Here is a 16,724-nt window from a genome sequence, read left to right as displayed (position 1 = left end):
AATCTTCATTGATGTATAAAGACTTTAGGTGTCAATTTTATTATGTTATTATATCATAATTATTGGGCTTAAATTGTTTTTCACACCTTTTTTTCAACACTGAATTAAAAATGTTTTTTCAATTTAATTTACTTTTTTTATTCAATCTTTTTTATATTTTATTTTGATTTATTATTATACTTAATTTATTCTAAATGTTTTAAGTTTTAAATAAAAAAAAATTTGAATTTTTAGAAATTTAGTTATTAGTATTGAGATTTAAAGTTAAATCACAAAATGTTACAAATTATTACCTATTTAAAAAATAATTTTGCCTAAAAACAATTTTTTTTGGAATTATTTAAATGGAAACATTTAAATTTTAGTGAAATTAAATTGTTTTTTGTGTTAAAAACAACTTTTCAGTTTGTTATAACGTAAAATTTAATAATAACTATGAATAATATTTAAAAAAAATTTTCATAATAATTTAAATATTTTTCAATGATGAATATTTACTGTATTGAAGATAAATTTTTTTGTTTTGTTTTTTGTTACAGGTAAGTCTGCATATATATGAAATTTTCTGCGATAATCGCGATTGTTACCTTGATGCTGCAGCAGGTAATGTAATTTAAGAATTTATTATGTATCTTGACTATATTGCATCTGTAAACGTGAATCTATTACTCACTGTCTTAAATTGATGCAACGAATCTAGAAAAGATTCATTTGCTTCCGACTAGTGTGTGAAGCATTGAGACCGCGTAATGGTTTTCAGTATAATTTACCTTGCGGTCAAGGATCCTTTATACATTATGCAAAATCGATTCCAGTGCTCGTTATGTCTTTAAAATTTACATCTTCCTAAACGGTTGCTACTTTATTATTATTAATTTTCATTAACTTATTAATAATAGTAGAAAACAACAATAACTTATAATAATAAACTATTTACTACTTTTTCTACGATTTGTTACTATTTGGATACTTTTTTTTATTTGTTACACTAAAAGCTACTTTTTTTCCATGTTTGAGAATTTATAGTACCTACTTTAAATTTGTTAACAGTTGAAATAAAAAAATTATTTTAAAAAATTTTAATAAAGTTATTGGAAAAAATTAAAAAAATGTTAATGAAATTCTTTAAAATGATTTAATTATTTTTACAAATTTTTCTTAATTCAATGATTTTTAATATCTACTATTTTAATAAAAAAAATTTCCCAAAACAATTGAATAATTTGAAAAAAATGTTAATAAAATTCTTCGCAAACATTCAATTATTTTCATAAATAAAAAAATTTTCACAAGAATTCAATTATTTAAACCAGAATTTTCCTAATATTTTTCGAAAAACATTAATTATTTAAATAGATTTTTATAAAATTCTTCGCAAGAATTCAATTATTTTTATAAATAATAAAATTCTCCTCAGGAACTCAAATTATTTTTTTAAATTTTAATAATAATCGTTGCAAAAATTAAATTATTTTTATAAATATTAAAACTCATTGCAGGATTTCAATTACTTTTAATACAATAATTTTAATATAAATGAATTCCGCGAAAAATGCAACTATTCTTAAAATTTTTAATAAAATTCTATGAAAGAATTCAATTATTTAAAAAAATTTTAATGAAATTCTTTATAATAATTGAATTGTTTTCAATATAATTTAAATAAAATTTGTTGAAAGAATTAAATTATTTTCATAAATAATATACAATTTTTCAAAGAAATTCAATTAAGAATTTAAAACACAATTTTCATAGAATTTTTTGAAAAAAATCATTTATAAAATAAGGCAAATAAAACGAAAACATTCGGACAATGAATAAAAATATTTATTTACTCCAACGTTTCGAAATCCAGATGATTTCCTCTTCAAAGAGTCTATCCAAAAAAAATATATATATAAAATTTAAATGATAATAAAAAATAATTTAACAATAAATAAAATAAAAATTGATGAATAATTATCTTACCAAAAATTAATAATTAAAATAGACGTAGACTTAAATTTTATGCCCTGACGATGGATGTCTGTAAAAATTTTTTTTTAATTCTTCTCAAGAATGCAATTATTTTAAAAACTTTATTAAAGTTCGGTAACAATAATTCAATATTTTCATGAATAATAAAACTCATCGCAGGATTTCAATTATTTTTAATACAATTTTCAATTAATTTTGTGAAAAATGCAACTATACTCTTAAAAATTTTAATAAAATTCTATGAAAAAATTCAATTATTTAAAAAAATTTGATATAATAAAAAAATAATAATAATAATAATAATATAAATAATAATAATAAAAAAATTAATTAATATAATTAATAATATAATAATAATATAATATAATATAATAAAATAATAATAATAATAATAATAATAATAATAATATAATAATATAATTTGTTTCTTAGAGTGTAATAATTATTTTTAATTTATTTTTATTTGCATATTTTGAATTGTTACTTATTGTAATTTTTAGAAATAGTTAAATCTCAAAATTGCATTACATTGAAATCATTTGAAATATTTTAATTCCTGTAGACAAAATAAAAAGGTATTTAAATATTTACTTAAAAAATTATTCTATTTTTGAATGTAATTCTAAGAAATTATAAAAAAATTGAGACAAGTCTAATTTTTCGAAAGATACAGTTTTTCTCTCTTTAAGCTACTTTTTTAAAATTAATTATTTATCGAGTACGAAGCCTGGATATCAAATTAAGACCAACAACGTACAAAACAATTTTGATACTTTTTTTTATCTTAAAAAATTTAAGAATAAGTGTCTCGCCGAGATTCTTTAGTTCAATTTTTGAACTCACACACTTTTATATTATAGTTTAGAGGATAATTTTGAATTGAAATTTTGAATTTATTTTCCCAGGGAGAAAATTTAACAAATTGATATTAATTGAAATATTATATTGTTAAAAATTCTGATAATAATTATTCTATAATTATATAAATAGTAATACTATTAATAGTAATAATAATAGTAATAGAAGTATTGTTTGGTGTTTGGATTTTAAAATAAAGTTTCGAGTGCAAATTGAAGTGAAGCAAATGATGAAGATAAAGCCAGGTGCTTAAAATGACAGTGACGATCAAAAGGAGAGTAACTTCATGAAAATCGATAGAGAGAAAATCGAATGAGGGAGATTCGTGGAAACGAGGGGTTGAAAACACGTGTTCTCAACCCGAAACAGTATATTATTTTCTCAGTTAGGAGTAAATATCGATCCTTTGTTACGTCTACAATTTGTGTATACACTGATGAAATGTATTTGAACTTTAAGAATGAATTTTCCCCCGCGTAAAACGGTCTTTACTATCGTACAATCTTCCTTACCATGTGAGACATTCATTTCATTAATAAAACTGGCTCTGGTTTTCTCGTCTGACCATCAGATGGCAGATGCTTCTTTAATACCGACTAGTAAACAATAATGTTTATAATATGGATGTGTGGATATATTATTGTCTTTTATTTCTTTTTTTTTCTTTTTTTCTTCTTAACTGTTAAACAAAACAAAAAATTTCACCTACTTTGAGATTGGATAGTTTTAGTTGAAATAAAATTTTATACAGTTATTAAAACATTAAAAGAAACAAATTTTTTTAATAAATAAATCAATATAAAATAATATATAAATCAATAAAACAATAGTTTGTTTTAAATTAATAAAATTTAATTAAAATTAATTTTTTTAAATTAACAACAATAATTTAACGTGTTATTCTTCGATTCAAAACTATTATTATTCCTATACAAGTGTAGGAAAAAAGGGTTTTAGTATATGAAGACTAATCGATGTAATTTTGTTATTTATTTTATTAAAATGACTGTTTTTTCTACAACATAATGTATGACAAAATATTTACTTTTTACTTGAAATAATTTTTTGAATTTTATAAAACAATCAATATTTTCCATTTCTGCATTTAGAAAATTCTCAATTATCTCGGGTTATATGAGTATAAGTTTGTTTTCAATTATCGTTTTATAAACTAACCTTGAAAAAATGCATTTTTAATCAAAGTTTCTGATAGAAGCGAAAAGTTTGATGCTTAGAAATTCTTAACAAAATCGGTTTAGAAAAAATGTATAAAGCAGTATAACAAATATGATCATTTTCAGTTTAGAAAAAATGTATAAAGCAGTATAACAAATATGATCATTTTCAGTTTAGAAAAAATGTATAAAGCAGTATAACAAATATGATCATTTTCAGTCTAAGTACAATCGAATTAGTGTTCAGTAATTATTTAATAACATTTAGATATCAACTAATACTTTAATCATAATTATTGGTACTATAATATTAAAAATATATTTTAACAAAAAGTAATTTCGCCATACTTATATTTTTCTGCATGATATTATAATTTGTATATTTGGTTTTCATATTAATTCCTTTTTTAAGGCACCGTCATAAAAAAACATTCTTTTGCAAAAATTTTAATTGATTTTAATTTAATTTGAGAAATTTTATTACAGTCTAGATTACAATTAACAGAACATTTATTAAAATTCCCTATACGAAATATTTTGCATTCATTTTAGACCTATAATTTTTGAAAAATCTTAAATACATGTGTTTTTAGATTTTTTTTGTGATCTAAAAATATTTAAGTTTAAATATATATTAGAAATGAGTTCAGAAAAGAGATTTATTTGTGCACTAACTCGTGTAAATAAATTGTACAAAATATTTGATTAATTGAAGCAGTTCAACCCAGTAAAAACACGTTTAAATTTCAAATCCAACTTCGAAACATTTTTACACAAAATTAACATTTATTTCCTTAAATTTCAAATAATTGTTACCTCAACAAGCATTTAAGTGTACGTCATAAGATGTCATACAGATGAGACTTTATGTACATAAGTTATTTTGCTGAGTCTTTTCCACTTTCTCAAACGATAAGTGAGTAATTCCAAGATAAAAACACAAAATGAGCAGAAAAATCCACTGATCATAACAAAAATTAATTGCTGAATCGTCAACACTGATTTAAAATTTCTTGAACTGCTGGTTTCATCGACTTTCACAGAACATATTTTCTTTGTAGAATAAGGTTCCATCCATTTTTTTGAAATGCCCGATTCGATAATTCTTTGCAGGATTTGATCAAATCGTTTTGTGTAAGGTACACCTGCGCCAAGTAAAGTTGCTCCTGTACTAGTTGCAAAATTATCGGTGAAAATTTTCACAGGTGACTGTCCACATTCATCTCTTCTATTTAACAGGAATAATTTTGCTCTTGGTATTTCCAACATACAGGAAACATTTTTGTATTTTAATAGAAGTTCTAAGCATTCCTCTTGTTTTAAATCCGTTAAATTGGCTTTCCATACAATTTGTCGCACAACCGGATCAGCTGTATTCTGCATTGCTAAAAATCGATTCTCGTTGATGAGTATTTGTAAATTCGAGGAGACAATGTCCTCCAAAGTTTCGTATTTGAATTTTGTGTTTTCTTGCAATTGAACACTCGTTATTGATGTGTGAATATCCGAGGAGAACATAAAGCATGCGAGAAGAAATGCAAGGAATATTATTCTTTCTGATGTTCTTTCTGGTTCTTCTGGAACAGATGTACCTAAGTTAATTCGGATCATGTAGTCAATTTTCCATTTCTTTTTGTTAAAGTGCATTAGTCGAGAAACGATCCAAATGAATAAAGGAAGAAGCATTAGTAGAGCCATATTTGGTACTTGCCACGCAAGTGTTAAAGACTTTGCATTCTCACTAATAAGTGGTACGATCAATCCGAATGGAATTTCTCGTAAACCTTTACTTATCTCATTGCTTTTTCGTGAACAAAATCCAACTCCTAATTCCATACCAACTATCTGAATTTTGTTAGTTAAGAGATCTTTGACAACTCCTGAACTACGCTCCTTCGTGCATTCAAATCTGCCCCATTTATCAGTAGATGATACCACAATCGTAAAATTTAAAACTTCTTTCATAACTTCTAATTTCTTGATTGCGAATCCAAATAACTTTTCTGATTTATTCTTTGGGATAAATACATCTGGAGGTGAGTGAAGCAAACTTGCTACCAGAGGATAACCATGTAGATTTTTAAGTTTGTCAGGAAACCAAATTGTTTCCAAAGAAGCTGAATTGTTAGTAATCAAATCAAGAAAAGGATTGTACTGAATTACTTTATAATCCTCTTTACCATTGTTTAAAGCTGCTTCATCTTTTCCAATTTCGATAGCAGTAACATCAAGAAACTGTTCACTCCACAGTTTTTCGAAAAATTGTCGATAGTTTGGAAGTCCTTTAACAAGTAGAAGCAAACACTTTGGTCGACGTTTTGATTCTGAAAGTCGGGTTAAGAAATCAAAAGTCCGAGTAATTTCGCTATTGTTTCCTGAATTCACGAGAACAAACAGTGGATTGTAGATGATAAAATCAGGCCCTTGGGGTGTTTCAGAATCAAGTAAGACAATCTTCTGAACTGGAATACTACTCGATAATTCCTTAAGAATCTCTTTGAAGATTGGATTGTAGGCAATAGATTTTTCGATAGATTTATCCAAAATAAATACTACCTGATAGATGTGTCCATCAGTTTTAATACTTTCTTTAAGACTCTCGATCCACTTTGTATCACTACCTTTGATTTCCGTAATGTGAAACAGAATTAATACTATGCGAATGATTAATTTTATTTCCATTTTAAAATTACTTTAAACTGTAATACCAATTGTAATAGCACTTGAAATTTGTAAAACAAAGATTAGAAATACTTCTGAAATTTGTTTCAGAGACTTTGTTAATTAACTTTTTTTTATTTAGGGTTTCTTTTAAAATTACTGTATGAAATTAGAATCGGATTTTTCTTCTTGAAACATGTCCAAGTGTGAAAACCGTTTTCTTAATACTAAGGGTTTTGAAGAAAAAATTGTCTCTACTCTTCGACGTATATGCCTGTACTCTGATAAATAATTGTGACAAGTAATATATATACTTACTTATTTTCTTTTTATATTGATTAGGCTTCATCCACAAGTTGCGTAATAGGCTTTCAGCTCATTTTTTACCACCTCTTCCTATTGTAACCGAAAATAACGTTAAAAGAAAATCCCTCCCTCTAAATTAGGTAACAATTTGCATTAATTTTATTAAAGTAATTGAACCCTCTGCCTACTGAGTTGACCGTTATCTATATAAAAAACGACAAATCGAACACGTAATGGCGGCTATAAAATTACATTTAATGAGAGTGGAGTAAAAATAAGTCAGTGAAGGCAGAAGGTTAAGTAATTAGGTACATTATCGTCTAAAACATAAATCCCAAGAATTTTTGGTTAAAATATGATCTACTCCTGGATAATTCAAGGACTTTATTAAGTGGTTGCGTGCCCCGTATATTTTACTATTTCATTCGCAACATACTGTAAAAATTTCGTGTTCTTGTCAAAAAAAAATGTCCACAACTTCTTTTAATTTTATTTTTTTTCAATAAAAATGTCAGATTCTGAAAGAGTGCAAAAAAAGCCATAAGAAATAATTCTGATGAAATGTTTGCCATAAGTGAATATAAAGAACGGTGCCCTTGAATCTTTGGTAAAAGAAAGAATAAAAATTTTTGAAATATTCCTATTTCTAATCACGATTTAAGGGAAATTAAATTTTGCTTAATTTTGTACATGCAGATGAATTTTGCCGCTGTAGAATCCAAGAATTATTCTTTTTATTGACATAGTTTAATAATAATATTTACATCAACAAAGCATTTGTTTAATTTTATAAGAAATTGCGAATTGTTAATAGGCATTATTGTTAATTATATATTTATTGAAATCAGAAGTTGAAACTACTCGCTCGTTTTTTTTAGCTAGTATATATATATATATATATATATATATATATATATATAATTATGTTTTTGTCAGTTTTGTAATTTTAATTTTTTTGTAATATAATATAATAAAAACGTGTGCTAGAAAATATTTCCTTGTGCATTAACTCGTGTTAATGCCTGTAAACAAAGTACAGATATTAAAGTTTGAAATTAAATTTCGAGATATTTTACACAAAATTAAAAGGTGTATTGCTTTAAATTTAAAATCATTGTTACCTTAACAATCTTTTAAGTTTACGTCGTATGATGAAATACAGACAACGATACTTTATGTCTTTAAATTGTTTCCTGAGTCTCTTCCAATTTTTAGAACGGTAAATAAATAATTCCAAGAGAAAAACACAAAATGAACAAAGAAATCCAATGATTGCAACGAAAATTAGTTGGTGAAACGTCAACACTACTTCGAGATCTCTAGAATTGCAACTTTCACCAGCTTGAACAAAAAACATTTTTTTCGTAGAATAAGGTTCCATCCATTTTTTTGAGAGGCCAGATTCGATAATTCTTTGCAATACTTGATCAAATCGCTTTGCGTAAGGAACACCTGCACCAAGAAGTGTTACTCCTGTACTAGTTGCAAAATTGTCGGTGAAAATTTTGACCGGTAAATGTCCACATTCATCTCTTCTATTTAACAGGAATAATTCTGCTCTTCGTATACCTGAAATACAGGAAACGTTTTTGTATTTTAATAAACGGTCTAAGCATTCCTCATTTTTCATATCCGTCAGATTTGCTTTCCGTACAATTCTTCGGACAACAGGATGGAGTGCGTTTTGTAAAGTAAAAGATCCATACTTTCTAATAAATATTTGTAAATCAGAGGAGACAACATCTTCCAAAGTTTCGTATTTGAATCCTGTTTTTGTTTGCAGTTGAGCACTCGTCATTGAAGTGTAAATTTGTGAGGAAAACATGAAGCATACGAAAAGGAATGTTAGAAATATTAATCTCTCCGGAGTTCTTTCGGGCTCTTCAGGAACAGTTGTTCCTAAATTAATTCGGAGCAGGTAGTCGAATTTCCAGTTGTTTTTGTTGAAGTGCATGAGTCGTGAAACAATCCAAATAAAGATGGGTAGGAGCATTAACATAGCCATATTCATCACTTGCCACTTAAATGTTAAGGACTTTGCATTCTTACTGATAAGTGGTACGACTAATCCGAATTGAAGTTTTTGAAAACCCTTACTTATTTCACAATTTCGTTGTGGACAAAGTTCAATCCCTGATTCCGCACCAATTATCTGAACTTGGTTGGTGAAGAGATCTCTGATGACTCCTGAGCTATTCTCCTTCGAGCATTGGATTTTTCCAAAATTCTTAGTAGTTGATTCCACAATAGAAAAATTTATAATTTCTTTCATACTGTCAATTTTGTTGATGGCTACTCCAAAAATCTTTTCTGACTTATTCTCTGGAACAAATACATCTGGAGGTGAGTTAATAAAACTTGCTACCAGTGGATAACGATGCAGATTTTTAAGTTTTTTAGGAAACCAAATTGTTTCCGAAGAGGCTGAAGCATTAGTAATCAAATCAAGAAAAGGATTGTACTGAATTATCTTAAAATCTTCTTTATCATCGTTCAAAGTATTTTCATTTTTTTCAAGTTCGATAACAGTCACATCAAGGAATTGTTCACTCCACAGTTTTTTGAAAAATTGTCGATAGTTTTGAAGTCTCTTGGCAAGTAGTAGCAAACATTTTGGTCGACGCTTTGATTCTGAAAGTCGGGCTAAGAATTCAAATGATTTAGTAATTTTGCTATTGCTGTCGGTGCTCATGATAATAAATAGGGAAATTCGAGGATTGTAGATGATGAAATCTGACTTTGTGGGTTCATCATAATGAGGGAAGACAATCTTGTGAACTGGAATACTTCTCGATAATTCCTTGAGTATCTTTTTGAAGATTGGATTGTTGACAACAGATTTCTCGATAGATTTATCCATCATAAATACTACTTGATAGATGTGTCCATCAGTTTCAATACTTTCCTTTAAACTCTGGATCCATTTTATTTCACCGCCTTTGATTTTCGTAATATGAAACAAAATTAATACTATATGGATGACTAATTTTAATTCCATTTTAATATCACTTTAAATTGTAATATGGCTCAAAGTATACAGAGCTAAAAACAGGAACACTCCCGAAATTTGGTTTCTAAATTTAATCGATTTACCTCCTTTTAATTAGGGGTGTCTTATATAATTACTATATGAACTTAGAATAAAAGTTTAGGTTTTCCTTTTTCAAACATGTCGAAGTCGTTTCCTTAATACTAAAGGTTTTTAACTTAAAATTGTGACTTGACTCTTTGACGTATTTGACTGTACTGAAAGAAAGAATTGGGACAAGTAATGTGTATTTACTTAGTTATTTACTATTGTAATTATTTATTACCTTATGTGAGTAGAGTATGATGTATGATTGTCAAATTTCTTATGACGTGAGAAGAAGGTAGAGAGGGGCGCAGTAAAGTATATATCTGGTGTGAATCATCACTTTCCTATTTATACAATTGCAAAGCAACTTTTCTTTCTAATTATTAATTGATTATGATTATCCGAACAGTTTATCTTGAACTCTAAATTAGGTAGGTAAACCTACAAGTACCACTTTCACAAAAAAAATTTTCTTCTATACTAGAATTAAGAACTAATTTAGTGCTAATTTAGTACCATATTTAAAAATTTAGAGCTGCTAAACTTTTTAAAAAAACGTATGGTACTGCCAGCTTGACGTATAGCTACAAGTATAGCTACAAGAAATTTAAAAATAATAATCTCCTGTATAATAATTAAAATAAAAGATCTGCATTTTTAACATCTTAAATAAAAATAATACATGAATGCATAAAAAATATTTAAAAACTACTGTGATAGTAATCTTATACTTTATAATTCTATTCTACTTTAGATTATAGAAGTTGTAATCTATTATGAATACCCCAAATCGTTCTAAGACATTGACAGCTTAATAATAGATTATAAAGGGAATTAATTAGATTATGATCTTCTCTTCATAATCCTAATTGTTTAATCATTTTTTTCCCTTGTGTAACTCATAATTAATTTTTCTTGTACAAAGATTTGATAATAATTATCGTGACACTTGTATTATAATACCATCGAGGTAAGATGTAAAAATTAATCGTGCACTGTAAAAAAAAGGGAGTTAAATTTTAACTCCCCAGGGGATTCTGTAAAAGTCGCACTCATTTGGGAGTTAAAGCGAAGGGAGTTGGATGAAGGGAGTTAAAATTTACGCAGTAAAAATAAGAATCAACTCCAAAAGGGAGTTAATTTATTAATTTACTCCTTTTTGGAGTTGATTTTTAACTCGAAAAATTTCACTCCCAACTCCACCGACCATCAACTCCCTAAATTTTTTACAGTGTGTGGTTAATATTTAATTATCAATTATTCTATAATTACATATACAATAATATTGTAAATATTATCTAAATTTTGTGTATATATTGATAAAATATATTATTTGAGCTTTAAGAATTAATTTTCTCACATGTAAAACGGTCTTTTCAATCATCAAATCTTCCTTACCATATGAGAAATTCATTGAATAAAACTGGTTCTAGCTTTGTCATCTGACCATTAGATGGCAGACGCTTCTTAAATACCGACTAAGAAATAATAAATAAATTTTCTTGGGACACTAAATTATTACTGTACTCGAAAAAAATGAGAAGTGTAACTTTGGCTATTTACAAAGTAAAATTAAAGTTGTCTGAAATTTTTTGTATATTTCTGCATCAATTTTTACTCTTTCCAATGTAAATTTTATTATTTTTGAAGTAAACAAATATCAGGAAAAATTTTGTAAATTTTATAATTACAAAGAAAAAAACCAATTTCCTAGAAATGCTTTGAAAACTCTTGTTTTTGGTGTCATTTAAAAATATCCTAAAATTTTTTTCAATTTTTTTTACCTTAAAATCTTGAAAAACATGAATTTTAAAACAAAATCTGAAATTATTTTATTTTTTATTATATTTGAATTTTAAAAGTATTTTAATTAAATTTCTTTAATTAGTTGAACTCTCATTACATTTTTGCAAAATTATTTTAAATATAGGAATTGATTTAAAAGAAAAACCATCTGAGATTAGCTTTACATATAATGATCCCCATTGCTGTATAAAAACAATTAATATTTGAATATTTATATTAAGCAGATTTTGAAGTTTTAATAATTTTCTTGAAAATTTCTGAAAAACCTAAAAATAATAGAATTTCGAAAAACTTCCTACTATTTAAATTTTTGTCATTAATAGCATTGTTAATTTAATTTCATATTTGAAATGATTAAAAATTTCAAAAATAATTCAAGTTTCTAAGTGTTTTGTTAAAACTTTAAAAAATTTTAATTAAATTTTTGTGAAGTTTTATTGTTGAAAATTTATTATGAAAAATTTTATTAACATTATATTTTTTATGTAGCTTACAATTAGTTTTTGAAGTATTTGGATTTTGAAAATTATCGAATTTTAAAATGAATTCAAGGAAAATAAAAATCAAACTTTTGCTGCAAATCATTAATTAAAAATTGAAAAAAGTGGGCAAATGTTCTACAATTGTTAGGGTTTTCCATGTAAAGTAAATTACTTTTAATTACATATATTTATAAATATCTTAAAATATAATTACCTATAATAAAAGTATAATATAATTATAATATCTTTATTGAAATTTCGTCAGAAGCTCTGAAGAAACAAAATTAACGATTAAAGCGTAACGAATCTTTAAATATCTGCGACTGCGTTTCCTTGATTTTGCATAATTTTGTCTGATATAACTGGTTACGATTTCGAGTTGTTTATAAAGCACTTCATTTAGAAATCAGAAATAACAGAACACACTTCAATATCGAATATTCATGACACGTAATTCTTAATCATATCTCTATTTAAAAAAAACATACCTGTTTTTAGTTAAACTAAGTATCTCTTTCATTTTAATTTCCTCAAAGATTCTGCGAAAATTCATTTAATCTTAATTTATGGAAGTGCAGTTTTTTTTTTTAATTATTCAGACTGTTTTTAAATACAAGATTAATTCACGAAATAATTTTTCGATTCAGATATTTGTAAGATATACTTGTATGTATTTAAAAATTCTTGTTATTTTAATTGAGAATCTTTTAAAAATTATATTTCTCATTACAGTTATGTGTTTTGTATTTTGAGAAATTTTTCAATTATAGTTACTTCCAATTTTTTTTTGTAAATTTTAGCATAATTTTTTGCTTTTTTCAATATAATTCTTCTTTTGCATTTAATTGATAATTCATTATAACAAAGATTTGAACGAGCCATGAGTTTATTTTGATTTTTTTTACTTTTATTGTGTAATTTATTTATTAACGTTCACAAGTTACGAGAAATTGGTTCACTAAAAGGGTTAATTTGCGCATATTAACCCTCGTAATATTTAGAGTAGTCCTCGACGAAAAGTTAAATTAAAATTCTATTTATAAACTTTTTTCGAGAATTAATTCATAAATTGCTTTACTTTCAATCATAACTTATTACAATTTTTAAGCCAGTTTATGTTGACTTTCTTCAAGCTATCAATAATTATTTATTAGATTCATTCTCGGTATAGAAGATCCTTGAAACAAATTCTCAACTTTTTTTAAAATTTTTTATGCTTTCAAGAAATTATTGATCTTTTTTCGTTTATAAATTTTAATTATAAATTTAAGTTATTCCAAATTGTTATTTCAAATACAACTTCCGAATTTCTATTTAAAATGATGATTTGGATAGGTTTTATGTTGAACGCGAAGACTAAGTATCAATTTTATAAACAAAAAATATTTAAAAATGTAAACATAAACTAGCAAATTATTTTATCAGTAAAAAAATGTAGCCTCTAGCATATTCGACTCTACTAGTACAAAAAAAGTCTAGAAACGACAAATCGATATCTCTTTGTATTGATTTTAAAATAAATATTGAAAAAAATTATATTCCATTTTTTCCAATAGTTTGATGGAATAAAATTACTTTTACGCCAAGGTTAAATTAGAATTCCAAACTAAATTAAAAAAATTAATATTCTATAGAATGTAAAATAGAATTAAAAAATTTTAATTGGTTAAAATTCGAATCTTCAAAAGTAAGGTAAATGTACATAATTACGGCATGTTAAGGCCCTTGCTGAGAATTCTATTTCTGTTATTTTAGTAAATAACTTAAAGTGCAAGAAAACAATTGCATCGTAAAAGTTAATTGATCATTCTCAGTTTTTCATTGTTTTGTATCTGTTTAAAAACTAAATTTATATTAATTTTTAATAATGTTTTAAAACATTCAATTGAACGTTATTCCGTGTAAAAATTTTGCCATGTAGGTAATTCCGTGCCCACTTGTCCATAATTGCGGCATATTCCGTTTTCACGCATTCTTATATATAAAATATCAATCTTTTTGACAATAATTATTCTTAATAAAATTAATAACATAATATACTTCGCGGTTATTAAATAATACATGAAAATTTAGTTCTTTAAAAACATTTTGAGCATTGTAGATGAGGATGTCGTCTCTATCAATCTGCTATAGCAAATAAGGTTATAGCACGGAATTATGAACGCATATATAAAATGTTTTGAACCTAATTCCGTTCGTAAAATTCGAGTTATAAAACAGATTATAACTAACATATGGTTAGTAAAACACTACCACGCAATTACCTCATTTGTTTGTTTATAATTTCATTTTTTATTAAAAAATGTAAGCATATTAAATATTCTTATTAGATTCATTAAAATAAGTTTAATATAAAACAATGTAATTCCCTATTTACGTGTGTCACACGGAATAATGTACTTCGTGTGAGAAGAGCGAACGTAATTCCGTGTATTTAAAAAAGTGATTTTTATATGTAAAAAAACTTTTAAAAATAACTCAGCAATAGGAAATATAATTTAAATAGGTCTTAATTAATCAAAAAATGAAAACATAAATTAAAAAATATTCACATTTCACTTTTCTTATCGTTACGAAGATCACCTCCAGTCGTAGCTGGCACTCGAAGCATACCGTATTGCACGACGCTCAATCGTCGATTGACTGACAAAATATTTTATTTTGAGTACATAAACTAACCATTTGCAATTAGAACACAGAATATTGATTTAATAAATAGCGAAGTTTGTGCTAAAATTTTTCACTTGTTGAAATATTTTGTCAATTTCTTATTCTACTTAATTTCAGGAAATAGCACGTGATAGCACGGAATTACGTACAAGCACGTAATTATGTACATTTACCTTAGAACGAATGAAGTAAAATTCTAGATAATGTTTCATTTTTTTATGTAAAAGCATGAAAAAGCGGCGTTTAGTACAATCAACGCTAACATGATAATTACTACTACCATCTTGTATAAACAAAAATGTACAAGATTTAGAGACAAAAGTGAAAAGTCTAGAAATTTCTTTGCAAATAAAAGGCATTTGTTTAAAACTTTTTGTTAAACTTTCAATGACTGTAAATGAAAATAGAACGAAATTGCGGATTAACTCATCGGAGCAGGGTTCGTAAGAAGCATGTTATTCGGTCGTTTACATATTTAAATAAATAGAATATTGTTTAACTGGACTTATAACTTATTATTTACAATGATTAACCGCGTCTGAGTTGGCGTCTTTTTTGGCTGTGCAGGATCAGTTCCAAAATAAAAATAACAATAGAGCAAAAATATCCAGTTACAGTAAGAAATAGTATTTGACGAATCGTCATTACAGATTCAGATTGTCTAGAATCACAAGATTTTTTGTATTTTGAGAATGTCACTTTCTTTCCTGAATAGGTTTCTATCCATTTTTCTGCGACACCTGATTCGATAATTCTTTGCAGCACTTGATCAAATCGCTTAGCATAAGGTACACCTGCACCAAGTATAGTAATTCCTGAAGCAGATATAAATTTCTCGTTGAAAAACTTAACTAACAGTTGTCCACATTCATCTTTTCTCTTACGCAACATTATTTCTGCTCTGGGGATTTCTAAAATACAAGATAAATTTTTATACTTCAGTAAACGCTCCACACATTCGTCTTGAGAGTAAATTATCCAATCTGATTTTCTTAATATTTTCTTCACAACAGTATCATCTGTTGCGTTTAGCAATATAAAATAGTTTTTCTTTAGCATGATTTGCAAATTTGAGGAGGCAACGTCTTCCAAAGTTTCGAATTCGAATTCTTTTTCTGTTGGCAACGCGGCTCGGGATATTAATGTGTAAATTGCCGAAGATGCCATGAAACATCCGAAAAGAAGAAATAGAAAAATTACTCTTTCTGGTGTTGTCTCTGGTTCCTCTGGTACAACGAGTCCTAAAACAATCCGAATCAAATAGTCGATTTTCCATTTGTTGTTATGAAAGTTCATGAATCGTGAAATAATCCAAAAGAAAAGGGGTAAAATGATTATTAGTATGATGTTAGGTGTTTGCCATTGTAAATTTGTAGAGGTTTTCTTTTTTATTAGAGGAACGACCAATCCAATTTTTGATTCTGCTAAACCTTTGCTATGTTCAGTACCTTTTCCGTCACAAAATCCAATGTTTCCTTCAAGACCAAATATCTGAATTTCGTTAGTGAAAATCGCTCCAGATGCTCCTAAACCAAATTTCGAACATGTAAGTGTTCCAAAAGAATTAATTGGAGATTTCACAATCGTAAAATTTAAAATATGCTTCAAACTGTTTATTTTTTCAATTGTTAATCCAGATATCTCTTCCGTTTTGTTTGTGGGAACAAATACATGTGGAGGAGCGTGAAGCAAACTAGCTATGAGTGGATAACC

Source organism: Leptopilina heterotoma, unplaced genomic scaffold (genome assembly GCF_015476425.1).
Source record: "Leptopilina heterotoma isolate Lh14 unplaced genomic scaffold, ASM1547642v1 Lhet_6, whole genome shotgun sequence".
Lineage (NCBI taxonomy): Eukaryota > Metazoa > Arthropoda > Insecta > Hymenoptera > Figitidae > Leptopilina > Leptopilina heterotoma.
Note: the sequence above shows the minus strand (reverse complement) of the source record.